This window comes from Cherax quadricarinatus, chromosome 4, assembly GCF_038502225.1.
Source record: "Cherax quadricarinatus isolate ZL_2023a chromosome 4, ASM3850222v1, whole genome shotgun sequence".
Lineage (NCBI taxonomy): Eukaryota > Metazoa > Arthropoda > Malacostraca > Decapoda > Parastacidae > Cherax > Cherax quadricarinatus.
The window spans coordinates 2,273,801-2,292,558 of record NC_091295.1 but is presented as its reverse complement, the minus strand read 5'-3'; the positions used below and the strand labels follow the sequence as shown (position 1 = coordinate 2,292,558).

The following is an 18,758-nucleotide window of genomic DNA, read 5'->3' as shown; positions in this document are numbered from 1 at the left end:
CCCCCATTAGGTTTACCTTATGTCATATTCCTATTAGTTATTTCTATTAACATTCTTTCGGGCAAATCTTGCGAGTACCTTACCCGTGTCGTTATTCTTTTGTCCTGACACAACCTGACAACTGTCAACAAAGTTAGGTTCTTTGACTCTGTTCACTTATTGCTAGTTTATTCTTTGTGTTTCTACTTTATAGTTTAACTCCAGCCTCTTAAGATAATGTTTTGTGTGTAGTCACATAATATATGGATCTAATTCCATAAATTTTAAAGGGGTGAACTGGTAAGCCAGCGGAAGGCTTCAGTCAGGTGACCAAAACCTCCAGCTGCGGGTCATCATATGACTAAGACCCACGTCAGGAAACACTTCTTTTTCCCTGATAAGCCTTACCTTACCTTACCTTACCTAATCTTACCTTACCTTACCTTACCTTACCTAACCTTACCTAACCTTACCTTACCTAACCTTGCCTTACCTAACCTTACCTTACCAAACCTTAACTAACCTTACCTAACCTTACCTTACCTAACCTTACCTAACCTTACCTAACCTTACCTTACTTAACCTTACCTTACCTAACCTTACCTTACCAAACCTTACCTAACCTTACCTTACCTTACCTTACCTTACCTAACCTTACCTAACCTTACCTTACCTAACGTAACGTAACCTAACCTTACCTAACCTTACCTTACCTAACCTTACCTAACTTTGCCTTACCTAACGTAACGTAACCTAACCTTACCTAACCTTACCTTACCTAACCTTACCTTACCTTACCTTACCTAACCTTACCTTACCTAACCTTACCTTACCTTACCTTACCTAACCTTACCTAACCTTACCTTACCTAACCTTACCTAACTTTGCCTTACCTAACGTAACGTAACCTAACCTTACCTAACCTTACCTTACCTAACCTTACCTAACCTTACCTAACCTTACCTAACCTTACCTTACGTAACCTAACGTAACGTTGCGTGCAGCAGGTTATGTCACTCCAGTTTCTGCTCTGTGTATACGTTATGATCTCAAATACATCCTCTGTTACTACATAATAATATAAAAAATCTCATTAATTACTACAAGTACATGTACAAGGTATACAGACCATAGCTGACATCAATAACATACTACTATATACAAAGTCGTTTGTTATGCTGACCATTTCCCGCAAATTAGGTCAGTTTTGTCCCAGGATGCGACCCACACCACTCGACTAACTCCCAGGTACCCATTTTAAACTGATGAGTGAACAAGGACAGGGACAGGGACAGGGACAGGGACAGGGACAGGGACAGGGACAGGGACAGGGACAGCAAGTGTCTTATAGCCGTACCGGAGGAGACCAGAGCCCTGGAGGTGAGTGTGTGAGGTGAGTGTGTGAGGTGAGTGTGTGAGGTGAGTGTGTGAGGTGAGTCTGAGGTGAGTGTGTGAGGTGAGTGTGAGGTGAGTGTGAGGTGAGTGTGTGAGGTGAGTGTGAGGTGAGTGTGTGAGGTGAGAGTGAGGTGAGTGTGTGAGGTGAGTGTGTGAGGTGAGTGTGTGAGGTGAGTGTGTGAGGTGAGTGTGTGAGGTGAGTGTGTGAGGTGAGTGTGAGGTGAGTGTGAGGTGAGTGTGAGGTGAGTGTGTGAGGTGAGAGTGAGGTGAGTGTGTGAGGTGAGAGTGAGGTGAGTGTGTGAGGTGAGAGTGAGGTGAGTGTGTGAGGTGAGAGTGAGGTGAGTGCGGTAGTGATGGGTCTACGGGACACAGTAGTAACATAATCTCTGTTACTGGAGTTTACCTGGAGAGAGTTTCAGGGGTCAACGCCCCAGCGGCCCGGTCTGTGACCAGGCCTCCTGGTGGATCAGCGCCTGATCAACCAGGCTGTTGCTGCTGGCTGCACGCAAACCAACGTACGAGCCACAGCCCGGCTGATCAGGAACTGACTTTAGGTGTCATAATAACTGTACCAACATTTAATATTATCTACAAGTCTCTTCATAATTTAATCGTCTTTGTCTTCTTACTGGTCTCCGTGGTGTGTCTCCCAGATAGTGAAGTTTGTCTTCTTACTGGTCTCCGTGGTGTCTCCCAGATAGTGAAGTTTGTCTTCTTACTGGTCTCCGTGGTGTGTCTCCCAGATAGTGAAGTTTGTCTTCTTACTGGTCTCCGTGGTGTGTCTCCCAGATAGTGAAGTTTGTCTTCTTACTGGTCTCCGTGGTGTCTCCCAGATAGTGAAGTTTGTCTTCTTACTGGTCTCCGTGGTGTGTCTCCCAGATAGTGAAGTTTGTCTTCTTACTGGTCTCCGTGGTGTCTCCCAGATAGTGAAGTTTGTCTTCTTACTGATCTCCGTGGCGTGTCTCCCAGATAGTGAAGTTTGTCTTCTTACTGGTCTCCGTGATGTGTCTCCCAGATAGTGAAGTTTGTCTTCTTACTGGTCTCCGTGATGTGTCTCCCAGATAGTGAAGTTTGTCTTCTTACTGGTCTCCGTGGCGTGTCTCCCAGATAGTGAAGTTTGTCTTCTTACTGGTCTCCGTGGCGTGTCTCCCAGATAGTGAAGTTTGTCTTCTTACTGGTCTCCGTGGTGTGTCTCCCAGATAGTGAAGTTTGTTTTCTTACTGGTCTCCGTGGTGTGTCTCCCAGATAGTGAAGTTTGTCTTCTTACTGGTCTCCGTGGTGTGTCTCCCAGATAGTGAAGTTTGTCTTCTTACTGGTCTCCGTGATGTGTCTCCCAGATAGTGAAGTTTGTCTTCTTACTGATCTCCGTGGCGTGTCTCCCAGATAGTGAAGTTTGTCTTCTTACTGGTCTCCGTGGTGTCTCCCAGATAGTGAAGTTTGTCTTCTTATGGTCTCCGTGATGTGTCTCCCAGATAGTGAAGTTTGTCTTCTTATGGTCTCCGTGATGTGTCTCCCAGATAGTGAAGTTTGTCTTCTTACTGGTCTCCGTGGTGTGTCTCCCAGATAGTGAAGTTTGTCTTCTTACTGGTCTCCGTGGCGTGTCTCCCAGATAGTGAAGTTTGTCTTCTTACTGGTCTCCGTTGTGTGTCTCCCAGATAGTGAAGTTTGTCTTCTTACTGGTCTCCGTGGCGTGTCTCCCAGATAGTAAAATTTGTCTTCTTACTGGTCTCCGTGGCGTGTCTTCTTACTGGTCTCCGTGGCGTGTCTTCTTACTGGTCTCCGTGGCGTGTCTTCTTACTGGTCTCCGTGGCGTGTCTTCTTACTGGTCTCCGTGGCGTGTCTTCTTACTGGTCTCCGTGGCGTGTCTTCTTACTGGTCTCCGTGGCGTGTCTTCTTACTGGTCTCCGTGGCGTGTCTTCTTACTGGTCTCCGTGGCGTGTCTTCTTACTGGTCTCCGTGGCGTGTCTTCTTACTGGTCTCCGTGGCGTGTCTTCTTACTGGTCTCCGTGGCGTGTCTTCTTACTGGTCTCCGTGGCGTGTCTTCTTACTGGTCTCCGTGGTGTGTCTTCTTACTGGTCTCCGTGGTGTGTCTTCTTACTGGTCTCCGTGGTGTGTCTTCTTACTGGTCTCCGTGGTGTGTCTTCTTACTGGTCTCCGTGGTGTGTCTTCTTACTGGTCTCCGTGGTGTGTCTTCTTACTGGTCTCCGTGGCGTGTCTTCTTACTGGTCTCCGTGGCGTGTCTTCTTACTGGTCTCCGTGGCGTGTCTTCTTACTGGTCTCCGTGGTGTGTCTTCTTACTGGTCTCCGTGGCGTGTCTTCTTACTGGTCTCCGTGGCGTGTCTTCTTACTGGTCTCCGTGGTGTGTCTTCTTACTGGTCTCCGTGGTGTGTCTTCTTACTGGTCTCCGTGGTGTGTCTTCTTACTGGTCTCCGTGGTGTGTCTTCTTACTGGTCTCCGTGGTGTGTCTTCTTACTGGTCTCCGTGGTGTGTCTTCTTACTGGTCTCCGTGGTGTGTCTTCTTACTGGTCTCCGTGGTGTGTCTTCTTACTGGTCTCCGTGGTGTGTCTTCTTACTGGTCTCCGTGGCGTGTCTTCTTACTTATCTCTAATAACACATTACTGATCTTGAAATTCATGAGAAAACAGACATTCACAGCCTCTCCCGGTGGCTAAAGCTCTCACTTCATAAGGCGAGTGTCTGCGTTCGAGTTCCAGCGAGGGTAGAAACATTGGGAACGTTTCTTTACGCCGGTTGTCTCTGTTCACACATCAGTAAAATGGGTACCTGGGTGCTAGGTGACTGGTGTGGGTCGCATCCTGGGACAAAACTAACCTAATTTCCGGGAAATGCTCTCCATAACAATGTCAGCTATGGTCTGTATACCTTGTACATATACTCGTAGTAAATAAAAAAAATTATTAATATATTGAAATCAAATTTTTTTGCATTATTGAAGATACTTAGTAAGTTTATTTCGGTATACATACATGCAGTTACATAGATTATCATACATAGCAGCACATGTATAGTGAACCTTGGATAACCCGTAAGTTCTGCACACAGTGTACATTATATAAACTGACTTCGGAAGTGTTGCAGTGGATTGATATGAATATTTTAGAGATTCTGTTGATTGACTTTCAAAGGAGTTTAATTTAGAGGCAAAAGTATGTTGACTTACGAGTCGAATTGAAAAAAGTGTGGAAAAACTCGTAGTTACCATTGTTAGTCATCGTGCTGCCTTTATGACTCTCAAAATAACTAAATACAAATAATCCTGATATAAAACGTTAGTTAATATTAACTATTGGAAATATAAACACAAATGCAGTATAATGTGATCCTTTATTGACAACGTTTCACACACACAGTGGGCTTTTTCAAGTCACACACGGATCTGTGTGTGACTTGAGAAAGCGCACTGTGTGTGTGAAACGTTGTCAATAAAGGATCACATTATACTGCATTTATGTTTATATTTCCATTGTGTCGGTATTTTATACCATTTCCATAATATTAACTATTATTATTAATGTTTCGTGAATAAGTTGTGGTTGATGCTGCAGCTAAACACTGAGCATAAAAAATACTTTATTTTCCCTATCTTAATTTTATTTTTTGTGTCCCGTGAGCACTCATATTATTGTACTGATTTATATGAATTTTCTTCTATACAAACTTGAGTATCTGCAGGTGTTGCGTGTGTTTAGGTAAGAATGATCTCACATATTTTACCTCTTGATGTGAACTCTTGGCACATGATATCGAGTCAGATTTTTCATGTTTTGTCAGAATAATTTAAATGTTATCCAGTGAGTTTGAGAAAAGATTTAGAGACATTAAAAACTGAAACCCTGTCTCTGTTTAACAAGCTCGTGGAGGTTAGTGTGGAGGTTAATGTGGGGGTTAATGTGGAGGTTAATGTGGAGGTTAATGTGGAGGTTAATGTGGAGGTTAGTGTGGAGGTTAATGTGGGGGTTAATGTGGAGGTTAATGTGGAGGTTAGTGTGGAGGTTAATGTGGAGGTTAGTGTGGAGGTTAATGTGGAGGTTAATGTGGAGGTTAATGTGGAGGTTAATGTGGAGGTTAGTGTGGAGGTTAATGTGGAGGTTAATGTGGAGGTTAATGTGGAGGTTAATGTGGAGGTTAATGTGGAGGTTAATGTGGAGGTTAGTGTGGAGGTTAATGTGGAGGTTAATGTGGAGGTTAATGTGGAGGTTAATGTGGAGGTTAATGTGGAGGTTAATGTGGAGGTTAATGTGGAGGTTAATGTGGAGGTTAATGTGGAGGTTAATGTGGAGGTTAATGTGGAGGTTAATGTGGAGGTTAGTGTGGAGGTTAGTGTGGAGGTTAATGTGGAGGTTAATGTGGAGGTTAATGTGGAGGTTAGTGTGGAGGTTAATGTGGAGGTTAGTGTGGAGGTTAATGTGGAGGTTAGTGTGGAGGTTAATGTGGAGGTTAATGTGGAGGTTAGTGTGGAGGTTAATGTGGAGGTTAGTGTGGAGGTTAATGTGGAGGTTAATGTGGAGGTTAGTGTGGAGGTTAATGTGGAGGTTAATGTGGAGGCACAGTTACCAGAACTCCAGCTGGAACTGTGTTGATAGCAGTCTGACCCATTGTTGCTTGCGAAGAAGAATGAAGATAAGATAAGATAAGATTTCGTTCGGATTTTTAACCCCGGAGGGTTAGCCACTCAGGATAACTCAAGAAAGTCAGTGCGTCATCGAGGACTGTCTAACTTATTTCCATTGTGGTCCTTAATCTTGTCCCCCAGGATGCCACCCACACCAGTCGACTAACACCCAGGTACCTATTTGCTGCTAGGTGAACAGGACAATAGTGTAAGGAAACGTGTCGAAATGTTTCCACCCGCCGGGAATCGAACCCGGGCCATCCGTGTGTGAAGCGGGAGCGTGTGTTTCTGGAAGTTGTTTACAAAGAAAGATTCCCCAAGCTGAAAGACTTTGTACTAAAGCTGTACTCAGTCTTCACTAGTACATATATATGTGAATGTACATTTTCTGCCATGAAGCATGTAAAATCTAAAACCAGGAATCAGATGGAAAATAAAACACTGGAGGCAGGCGTGTCTTCGACTTACCACTACCAACATCGGTGTCAACATGGAGACTCTGCTGAAAGAAAGTCTCGACCCCAGACATCTCATTAATATGTAAGATTATAAGTAGCATTACTTATGAATACAGAGCCTTAAAAAATATATTATTTCTTTCTTTACATGCACCTAGGACCTTCGTATCACTGAGAGATCATACAAATATTTTTAATCTTGGTATAGGTAAAGCTTGCGATTTTGGCTTAAATAGCAACGCTCTTCCTGCCGAATAAGGCAAGCGAAAATTTGTGTATGTAATAATTTCGTAAAAAATCATTCTGAACTTAACGAAAATAAAATATTTCATTGTGTTTGTTTATTATTAAATTATTGTAAACTTATCTAAAATATATTTAGTTGGATTAGGCTAAATTAAATTGCGCTTGTTATAATAAGGTTAGGTAAGTTTTCTAAGGTTCTTTTGGTACAAAATTATTAATTTTTACAATAACATAAATGAAAAATAATGTATCTTTAAACGTATAAGAGAAAACTTTAGAAACGACTTAATTTTAAATGAGGTCTTGGCAATTGACCAAGTTTACCTATTCGGCACGACACACACATATACAGTATATATACACTATATATATATATATATATATATATATATATATATATATATATATATATATATATATATATATATATATATATATATATATATATATATATATATATATATATATATATATATATATATATATATATATATATATATATATATGCAAAAGAAGAAAATTAAAAGTGAATACAGGAAAGAGTAAGGTTATGAGGATAACAAAAAGATTAGGTGATGAAAGATTGGATATCAGATTGGAGGGAGAGAGTATGGAGGAGGTGAATGTATTCAGGTATTTGGGAGTGGACGTGTCAGTGGATGGGTCTATGAAAGATGAGGTGAATCATAGAATTGATGAGGGGAAAAGGGTGAGTGGTGCACTTAAGAGTCTGTGGAGACAAAGAACTTTGTCCTTGGAGGCAAAGAGGGGAATGTATGAGAGTATAGTTTTACCAACGCTCTTATATGGGTGTGAAGCATGGGTGATGAATGTTGCAGCGAGGAGAAGGCTGGAGGCAGTGGAGATGTCATGTCTGAGGGCAATGTGTGGTGTGAATATAATGCAGAGAATTCGTAGTTTGGAAGTTAGGAGGAGGTGCGGGATTACCAAAACTGTTGTCCAGAGGGCTGAGGAAGGGTTGTTGAGGTGGTTCGGACATGTAGAGAGAATGGAGCGAAACAGAATGACTTCAAGAGTGTATCAGTCTGTAGTGGAAGGAAGGCAGGGTAAGGGTCGGCCTAGAAAAGGTTGGGGGGAAGGGGTAAAGGAGGTTTTGTGTGCGAGGGGCTTGGACTTCCAGCAGGCATGCGTGAGCGTGTTTGATAGGAGTGAATGGAGACAAATGGTGTTTAATACTTGACGTGCTGTTGGATTGCGAGCAAAGTAACATTTATGAAGGGGTTCAGGGAAACCGGCAGGCCGGACTTGAGTCCTGGAGATGGGAAGTACAGTGCCTGCACTCTGAAGGAGGGTTGTTAATGTTGCAGTTTAAAAACTGTAGTGTAAAGCACCCTTCTGGCAAAACAGTGATGGAGTGAATGATGGTGAAAGTTTTTCTTTTTCGGGCCACCCTGCCTTGGTGGGAATCGGCCAGTGTGATAATAGTAATAATATATATATATATATATATATATATATATATATATATATATATATACAGCAACAAACAAAATACCTTTCATCCGTGGACTGCTTGCAGAGGCAAAGGCAATGTTCGCGGCTTTCACTGAGACCCACATAAAGGATCACTTGGACAACGAAATATGGATCCCAGGTTACAACCTATACAGATGTGACAGAGTGAACAGGCAAAAGGGGGGGGGGGGTTGGCCGGTACATTGCAGAGTCACTTGTTTGCACAGAACTGCTAAATGCCTCAAATGATGTAGTGGAAGTTTTAGCAGTAAAGGTCGAGAACCAAAACCTAGTCATTGTGATAGTCTACAAGCCTCCGGATGCAACATCCCAGCAATTCCAGGAACAGCTGTTAAAAATTGACCACTGTCTGGAAAACCTTCCAGCTCCTGCACCCAACATCTTGCTCCTGGGGGATTTCAACTTAAGGCACCTAAAATGGAGGAATATAGCAAATAATATTGTTGCAGTAATAACACCAGGAGGCAGCTCTGATGAAAACTCACACTCACGCGAGCTTTTAAATCTCTGCACAAAATTCAATTTAAACCAGCAAATAATAGAGCCTACTAGACTGGAGAATACACTAGACCTCATCTTCACTAACAATGATGATCTGATAAGAAATATCACCATATCAAAAACAATATACTCAGATCACAACATAATTGAGGTTCAGTCATGTATGCGCGGAGCCCCAGACCGACATAATGAGATTAGTCACGAGGGAGCATTCACCAAATTCAACTTCAATAACAAAAACATAAAGTGGGACCAAGTAAACCAAGTCCTAACCGATATAAGCTGGGAAGATATACTAAGCAACACAGACCCCAACTTATGCCTAGAACAGATTAACTCGGTGGCACTCGATGTATGCACAAGGCTTATTCCTCTAAGAAAAAGGAGGAGTAGATGTAAAACAGAAAGAGACAGGCGCTCCCTTTACAGGCGACGGAAAAGAATAACAGAGCGGCTAAAAGAGGTCAATATATCTGAAATGCGTAGGGAGACACTGGTCAGAGAAATAGCAAGCATCGAACTTAAGCTAAAAGAATCCTTTAGGAGTCAGGAATCGCGGGAAGAACTAAAAGCCATAAATGAAATCGAAAGAAACCCAAAGTATTTCTTCTCCTATGCCAAATCAAAATCGAGAACAACGTCCAGTATTGGGCCCCTACTTAAACAAGATGGGTCCTACACAGATGACAGCAAGGAAATGAGTGAGCTACTCAAGTCCCAATATGACTCAGTTTTTAGCAAGCCGCTAACCAGACTGAGAGTCGAAGATCAAAATGAATTTTTTATGAGAGAGCCACAAAATTTGATTAACACAAGCCTATCCGATGTTATCCTGACGCCAAATGACTTCGAACAGGCGATAAATGACATGCCCATGCACTCTGCCCCAGGGCCAGACTCATGGAACTCTGTGTTCATCAAGAACTGCAAGAAGCCCCTATCACGAGCCTTTTCCATCCTATGGAGAGGGAGCATGGACACGGGGGTCGTCCCACAGTTACTAAAAACAACAGACATAGCCCCACTCCACAAAGGGGGCAGTAAAGCAACAGCAAAGAACTACAGACCAATAGCACTAACATCCCATAACATAAAAATCTTTGAAAGGGTCCTAAGAAGCAAGATCACCACGCATCTAGAAACCCATCAGTTACACAACCCAGGGCAACATGGGTTTAGAACAGGTCGCTCCTGTCTGTCTCAACTATTGGACCACTACGACAAGGTCCTAAATGCACTAGAAGACAAAAAGAATGCAGATGTAATATATACAGACTTTGCAAAAGCCTTCGACAAGTGTGACCATGGCGTAATAGCGCACAAAATGCGTGCTAAAGGAATAACAGGAAAAGTCGGTCGATGGATCTATAATTTCCTCACTAACAGAACACAGAGAGTAGTCGTCAACAGAGTAAAGTCCGAGGCAGCTACGGTGAAAAGCTCTGTTCCACAAGGCACAGTACTCGCTCCCATCTTGTTCCTCATCCTTATATCCGACATAGACAAGGATGTCAGCCACAGCACCGTGTCTTCCTTTGCAGATGACACCCGAATCTGCATGACAGTGTCTTCCATTGCAGACACTGCAAAGCTCCAGGCAGACATCAACCAAATCTTTCAGTGGGCTGCAGAAAACAATATGAAGTTCAACGATGAGAAATTTCAATTACTCAGATATGGTAAACATGAGGAAATTAAATCTTCATCAGAGTACAAAACAAATTCTGGCCACAAAATAGAGCGAAACACCAACGTCAAAGACCTGGGAGTGATCATGTCGGAGGATCTCACCTTCAAGGACCATAACATTGTATCAATCGCATCTGCTAGAAAAATGACAGGATGGATAATGAGAACCTTCAAAACTAGGGAGGCCAAGTCCATGATGACACTCTTCAGGTCACTTGTTCTATCTAGGCTGGAATATTGCTGCACACTAACAGCACCTTTCAAGGCAGGTGAAATTGCCGACCTAGAAAATGTACAGAGAACTTTCACGGCGCGCATAACGGAGATAAAACACCTCAATTATTGGGAGCGCTTGAGGTTCCTAAACCTGTATTCCCTGGAACGCAGGAGGGAGAGATACATGATTATATACACCTGGAAAATCCTAGAGGGACTAGTACCGAACTTGCACACGAAAATCACTCACTACGAAAGCAAAAGACTTGGCAGACGATGCACCATCCCCCCAATGAAAAGCAGGGGTGTCACTAGCACGTTAAGAGACCATACAATAAGTGTCAGGGGCCCGAGACTGTTCAACTGCCTCCCAGCACACATAAGGGGGATTACCAACAGACCCCTGGCAGTCTTCAAGCTGGCACTGGACAAGCACCTAAAGTCAGTTCCGGATCAGCCGGGCTGTGGCTCGTACGTTGGTTTGCGTGCAGCCAGCAGCAACAGCCTGGTTGATCAGGCTCTGATCCACCAGGAGGCCTGGTCTCAGACCGGGCCGCGGGGGCGTTGACCCCCGGAACTCTCTCCAGGTAAACTCCAGGTATACATGTATATATATATTAGAGTGGGACAAAATGTAGAAAGGTCCGAAGAATGGTCTGGTAACAAGGTAGGGTCGTCAGAGGGTAATGCTACATGAAGGGGCCCTAGGAGGAGGTTCATGGACTTGGAACTCCATGGTTAAGTCTCCTTTCTTTTGTTTTTAAGAAAAAAAGGGAAAAAAAGGGGGGGGAGCATGGAGGGGTAGTTCCCTGGGGAAAAGGACCGCAAGAGGACAACCTCAACGCAACCGGTAGTGCAGTTGCGGCATAGAACCCGTGCTATACCCCACCCTAAAAGCCAGTAAACCAGCAATCCGGGATATTTATTATTATTATTATAATTATGGGGGGGCGCTAAACCCGTAGGATTATACATCGCATGTGGGGGGATGGGAGGCATTCAGGCTCAATTCAGGGAACTGGAGCACAGATCCAATTCCCTAGATCAAGAGCCCCTCACCAGCATCAAGGAACCTCCCTTGAGGGGCAATCCGGGATAGCAACCTCACATCTACCGAGCCACCTTGGTAGACAAAAGAGAAGGGCGGTTGGAAACCTGCCACGAAGTATACCTCTTTCGGCTACCACCTCCTGGAATCCGGCTAACTGCCTTGTAAAGATATACCACACGACTCACAAAATTGTAACGACACGATTGCAAACAAACCATACCACGTGTAGGGTTAGAACCCCCTATCAGAGTCATGAAACTTCAGACCGACGCGTTAGCCACTGGGCCAAGTACCCAGTTAGCCCAGTGGCTAACGTGTCGGTCTGGAGTTTTATGACTCTCTGGTAGCGGGTTCTAACCCCACCCGTGGTATAGTTTCATATACCGCACACTGCACTTTCCAGTCTCGTACATTATTGTACTGTGGACTGGAGTTATGCACATGGGGACACTCTTCTTTCTATCGCACAGTGAGTGAAATATATCTAGTTTCCTGTATGCTCTGTTTAAATATTTTTCTTATTATCTTCTATATTTCTTGTAATAAGAATAGAAGTGTTTTCTCTGGCCTTAATCCTAACGTTAATAACTTCATTATTCTCAGTATTTTCTGGTGACTCCACTTCTTTTCATTCTTTCCAGTCTTAGCTAAATTTTACAGAGCATTGATTTCATACAGTATAAAATCCGACCAACAGCTCACAATATTGACACATTTGTAGCTACGTAATTGTCTCGGTTACAAGTTCTTTCCTCTTCACCTTTTCCTCTTTCTAGATTCTCCTCTATCTGTTAAATTCTTTTTTTCAGGTACCATCATCGTAGCCATGCATTTAGCTGCTGCTCCTGCAAGATCTTTCCTCTCTCTCTATTGCTTCATGTGGTCACAAATATGGCCACAACCTCCACAATTACAGCAACCTGCAACACTTCTCCTAGTCTTGATTTTCTCCCTAAATACCTTAGTTTTCTGCCACAAAATGGACATCTTGCCTCAGGCTGACATTTCTAGGAAATATGTCGCCGTTGTGAGCCCCTAATGCATAACTTAAGCTCTTCAACAAAATTCAGTAACTTCACTGCAGATTATATTTTGTTCTGCCCTCTCATTGTTATCGTTGTTCACTAAAAGTTGAATGTTGGAAGACGATGACGGTAATAAATCTTTCCCTATTTATCCGCTGTAAATAAAACTATTACTCTGAATTCGGTAGTTGTTGTTTATTATGAACACAGGTACAGTATGGCCTGTGTACCTGGTTGTAATGGGATTAAAGTGGAGCAAACAAAACTCAACGATAGTATATGACTTGTATTTCCTTCACCAAGTATGAACAAGATTCTATTTACAAGTATGTACAATATGTACAAGAGTGGAATAATTAGTGTAGAACACGGTGAAACAAGAGCACAAAAATGAAAAGCCAGAGAATGTACTATGATCAACCAGCAGCTCAGGCAAGTCTCTCAATTCACTTGGCACAAGTGAACCACGTTGCTTCATCATTGGCGAGCTTGCCTGTGATTGGTCAATGAACCAAGGTACTGATTTAAATTGGCTACCCTAGTGACCTTAGCACCCGTTCACTGGTTGGGAGGCAGCCTATATGGGAGTGTCACATACGTCAAATAAACTGTAATATAATCATCGCATGCCACATTGTTTCACCGCTTCTTCTGCCCTGTGAGTAATGTAATGTGGTGTTATACCCTTCTTGATGTGGAGTACTGGCGTACTGTGTAATGTTCTCTGGTGTTACACTCACCATGATGTGAAGCAGTGGCATACTGTGTAATGTTCTGTGGTGTAACACCCACCATGATGTGAAGCAGTGGCATACTGTGTAATGTTCTGTGGTGTTACACCCACCATGATGTGAAGCAGTGGCATACTGTGTAATGTTCTGTGGTGTAACACCCACCATGATGTGAAGCAGTGGCATACTGTGTAATGTTCTGTGGTGTAACACCCACCATGATGTGGAGTACTGCCGTACTGTGTAATGTTCTCTGGTGTTACACTCACCATGATGTGAAGCAGTGGCATACTGTGTAATGTTCTGTGGTGTTACACCCACCATGATGTGAAGTACTGGCATACTGTGTAATGTTCTCTCGTGTTATACTCACCATGATGTGAAGCAGTGGCATACTGTGTAATGTTCTCTGGTGTTACACTGCTGCATGTGTATTGTGGGGCCTTGCAACTGCTACTGCTGCATGTGTATTGTGTGACCTTGCCACTGCTACTGCTGCATGTGTATTGTGTGACCCTGCCACTGCTACTGCTGCATGTGTATTGTGGGGCCTTGCAACTGCTACTGCTGCATGTGTATTGTGTGACCCTGCCACTGTTACTGCTGCATGTGTATTGTGTGGCTCTGCCACTGCTACTGCTGCATGTGTATTGTGTGGCTCTGCCACTGTTACTGCTGCATGCGTATTGTGTGACTCTCCCACTGTTACTGCTGCATGTGTATTGTGTGGCTCTGCCACTGCTACTGCTGCATGTGTATTGTGTGACCCTGCCACTGTTACTGTTGCATGCGTATTGTGTGACTCTCCCACTGTTACTGCTGCATGTGTATTGTGTGGCCCTGCCACTGTTACGGCTGCATGTGTATTGTGTGACCCTGCCACTGCTACGGCTGCATGTGTATTGTTTGGCGCTGCAACTGCTACTGCCGCATGTGTATTGTGTGGCGCTGCCACTGCTACGGCTGCATGCGTATTGTGTGGCCCTGCCACTGCTACGGCTGCATGCGTATTGTGTGGCGCTGCCACTGCTACTGCTGCATGTGTATTGTGGGGCGCTGCCACTGCTACTGCTGCATGTGTATTGTGTGGCCCTGCCACTGCTTCTGCTGCATGTGTATTGTGTGGCCCTGCCACTGCTTCTGCTGCATGTGTATTGTGTGGCCCTGCCACTGCTTCTGCTGCATGTGTATTGTGTGGACCTGCCACTGCTACGGCTGCATGTGTATTGTGTGGCCCTGCCACTGCTTCTGCTACATACGTATTGTGTGGCCCTGCCACTGCTTCTGCTGCATACGTATTGTGTGGACCTGCCACTGCTACGGCTGCATGTGTATTGTGTGGCCCTGCCACTGCTTCTGCTGCATGTGTATTGTGTGGCCCTGCCACTGCTTCTGCTGCATGTGTATTGTGTGGCCCTGCCACTGCTTCTGCTGCATGTGTATTGTGTGGACCTGCCACTGCTACGGCTGCATGTGTATTGTGTGGCCCTGCCACTGCTTCTGCTACATACGTATTGTGTGGCCCTGCCACTGCTTCTGCTGCATACGTATTGTGTGGACCTGCCACTGCTACGGCTGCATGTGTATTGTGTGGCCCTGCCACTGCTTCTGCTGCATGTGTATTGTGTGGCCCTGCCACTGCTTCTGCTGCATACGTATTGTGTGGCCCTGCCACTGCTACTGTTGCATGCGTATTGTGTGACCTTGCCACTGCTACTGCTGCATGCGTATTGTGTGACCTTGCCACTGCTACTGCTGCATGCGTATTGTGTGGCCCTGCCACTGCTACTGCTGCATGCGTATTGTGTGGCCCTGCCACTGCTACTGTTGCACGCGTATTGTGTGGCCCTGCCACTGCTACTGTTCACGCGTATTGTGTGGACCTGCCACTGCTACTGTTGCACGTGTATTATGTGGCCCTGCCATTGCTACTGTTGCATGTGTATTGTGTGGCCCTGCCACTGCTACTGTTGCATGCGTATTGTGTGGCGCTGCCACTGCTACTTTTGCATGTGTTTTGTGTGGCGCTGCCACTGCTACTGTTGCATGCGTATTGTGTGGCCCTGCCACTGCTACTGCTGCATGTGTATTGTGTGGCCCTGCCACTGCTACTGCTGCATGTGTATTGTGTGGCCCTGCCACTGCTACTGCTGCATGTGTATTATGTGGCCCTGCCACTGCTTCTGCTGCATGTGTATTGTGTGGCCCTGCCACTGCTACTGCTGCATGTGTATTGTGTGGCCCTTCCACTGCTTCTCCTGAATGTGTATTGTGTGGCCCTGCCACTGTTACTACTGCATGTGTATTGTGTGGCCCTGCCACTGCTTCTGCTGCATATGTATTGTACGGCCCTGCCACTGTTACTACTGCATGTGTATTGTGTGGCCCTGCCACTATTACTACTGCATGTGTATTGTGCGGCCCTGCCACTGTTACTACTGCATGTGTATTGTGTGGCCCTGCCACTGTTACTACTGCATGTGTATTGTGCGGCCCTGCCACTGTTACTACTGCATGTGTATTGTGTGGCCCTGCCACTATTACTACTGCATGTGTATTGTGCGGCCCTGCCACTGTTACTACTGCATGTGTATTGTGTGGCCCTGCCACTATTACTACTGCATGTGTATTGTGCGGCCCTGCCACTGTTACTACTGCATATGTATTGTGTGGCCCTGCCACTGTTACTACTGCATGTGTATTGTGTGGCCCTGCCACTGCTTCTGCTGCATATGTATTGTGCGGCCCTGCCACTGCTTCTGCTGTATGTGTATTGTGTGGCCCTGTCACTGCTACTGCTGCATGTGTATTGTGTGGCCCTGCTACTGCTGCATGTGTATTGTGTTGCCCTGCCACTGCTACTGCTGCATGTGTATTGTGTGGCCCTGCTACTGCTGCATGTGCATTGTGTGGCTCTGCTACTGCTACTGCTGCATGTGTATTGTGTGGCCCTGTCACTGCTACTGCTGCATGTGTATTGTGTTGCCCTGCCACTGCTACTGCTGCACGTGTATTGTGTGGCCCTGCTACTGCTGCATGTGCATTGTGTGGCCCTGCCACTGCTACTGCTGCATGTGTATTGTGTGGCCCTGTCACTGCTACTGCTGCATGTGTATTGTGTGGCCCTGCCACTTCTTGTGCTGCATGTGTATTGTGTGGCCCTGCCACTGCTTGTGATGCATGTGTATTGTGTGGCCCTGCCACTGCTTGTGCTGCGTGTGTATTGTGTGGCCCTGCTACTGTTAGTGCCGCATGTGTATTGTGTGGCCCTGCCACTGCTTCTGCTGCATGTGTATTGTGTGGACCTGCCACTGCTACGGCTGCATGTGTATTGTGTGGCCCTGCCACTGCTTCTGCTACATACGTATTGTGTGGCCCTGCCACTGCTTCTGCTGCATACGTATTGTGTGGACCTGCCACTGCTACGGCTGCATGTGTATTGTGTGGCCCTGCCACTGCTTCTGCTGCATGTGTATTGTGTGGCCCTGCCACTGCTTCTGCTGCATACGTATTGTGTGGCCCTGCCACTGCTACTGTTGCATGCGTATTGTGTGGCCCTGCCACTGCTACTGTTGCATGCGTATTGTGTGACCTTGCCACTGCTACTGCTGCATGCGTATTGTGTGACCTTGCCACTGCTACTGCTGCATGCGTATTGTGTGGCCCTGCCACTGCTACTGCTGCATGCATATTGTGTGGCCCTGCCACTGCTACTGTTGCACGCGTATTGTGTGGCCCTGCCACTGCTACTGTTCACGCGTATTGTGTGGACCTGCCACTGCTACTGTTGCACGTGTATTATGTGGCCCTGCCATTGCTACTGTTGCATGTGTATTGTGTGGCCCTGCCACTGCTACTGTTGCATGCGTATTGTGTGGCGCTGCCACTGCTACTTTTGCATGTGTTTTGTGTGGCGCTGCCACTGCTACTGTTGCATGCGTATTGTGTGGCCCTGCCACTGCTACTGCTGCATGTGTATTGTGTGGCCCTGCCACTGCTACTGCTGCATGTGTATTGTGTGGCCCTGCCACTGCTACTGCTGCATGTGTATTGTGTGGCCCTGCCACTGCTTCTGCTGCATGTGTATTGTGTGGCCCTGCCACTGCTACTGCTGCATGTGTATTGTGTGGCCCTTCCACTGCTTCTCCTGAATGTGTATTGTGTGGCCCTGCCACTGTTACTACTGCATGTGTATTATGTAGCCCTGCCACTGTTACTACTGCATGTGTATTGTGTGGCCCTGCCACTGTTACTACTGCATGTGTATTGTGCGGCCCTGCCACAGTTACTACTGCATATGTATTGTGTGGCCCTGCCACTGTTACTACTGCATGTGTATTGTGTGGCCCTGCCACTGCTTCTGCTGCATATGTATTGTGCGGCCCTGCCACTGCTTCTGCTGTATGTGTATTGTGTGGCCCTGTCACTGCTACTGCTGCATGTGTATTGTGTGGCCCTGCTACTGCTGCATGTGTATTGTGTTGCCCTGCCACTGCTACTGCTGCATGTGTATTGTGTGGCCCTGCTACTGCTGCATGTGCATTGTGTGGCCCTGCTACTGCTACTGCTGCATGTGTATTGTGTGGCCCTGTCACTGCTACTGCTGCATGTGTATTGTGTTGCCCTGCCACTGCTACTGCTGCATGTGTATTGTGTGGCCCTGCTACTGCTGCATGTGCATTGTGTGGCCCTGCCACTGCTACTGCTGCATGTGTATTGTGTGGCCCTGTCACTGCTACTGCTGCATGTGTATTGTGTGGCCCTGCCACTTCTTGTGCTGCATGTGTATTGTGTGGCCCTGCCACTTCTTGTGCTGCATGTGTATTGTGTGGCCCTGCCACTGCTTGTGCTGCGTGTGTATTGTGTGGCCCTGCTACTGTTAGTGCCGCATGTGTATTGTGTGGCCCTGCCACTGCTACTGCTGCATGTGTATTGTGTGGCCCTGCCACTGCTTGTGCTGCATGTGTATTGTGTGGCCCTGCCACTGCTACTGCTGCATGTATATTGTGTGGCCCTGCCACTGCTACTGCTGCATGTATATTGTGTGGCCCTGCCACTGCTTGTGCTGCATGTGTATTGTGTGGCCCTGCCACTGCTACTGCTGCATGTATATTGTGTGGCCCTGCCACTGCTACTGCTGCATGTGTATTGTGTGGCCCTGCCACTGCTTGTGCTGCATGTGTATTGTGCGGCCCTGCCACTGCTACTGCTGCATGTATATTGTGTGGCCCTGCCACTGCTACTGCTGCATGTATATTGTGTGGCCCTGCCACTGCTACTGCTGCATGTATATTGTGTGGCCCTGCCACTGCTACTGCTGCATGTATATTGTGTGGC

At 45.9% G+C, this 18,758-nt stretch overlaps 1 protein-coding gene and 1 pseudogene across 3 annotated transcripts in view; one reads left to right on the top strand and one right to left on the bottom strand.

The window, feature by feature from the left end:
* LOC128684242 (serine/arginine repetitive matrix protein 2-like) overlaps positions 1–18,758 on the top strand; it is a 399,930-nt gene that overhangs the window by 307,303 nt on the left and 73,869 nt on the right. The window lies entirely within an intron of this gene.
* Positions 13,007–18,758, bottom strand: part of LOC138854496 (uncharacterized) — an 8,581-nt pseudogene continuing 2,829 nt past the window's right edge.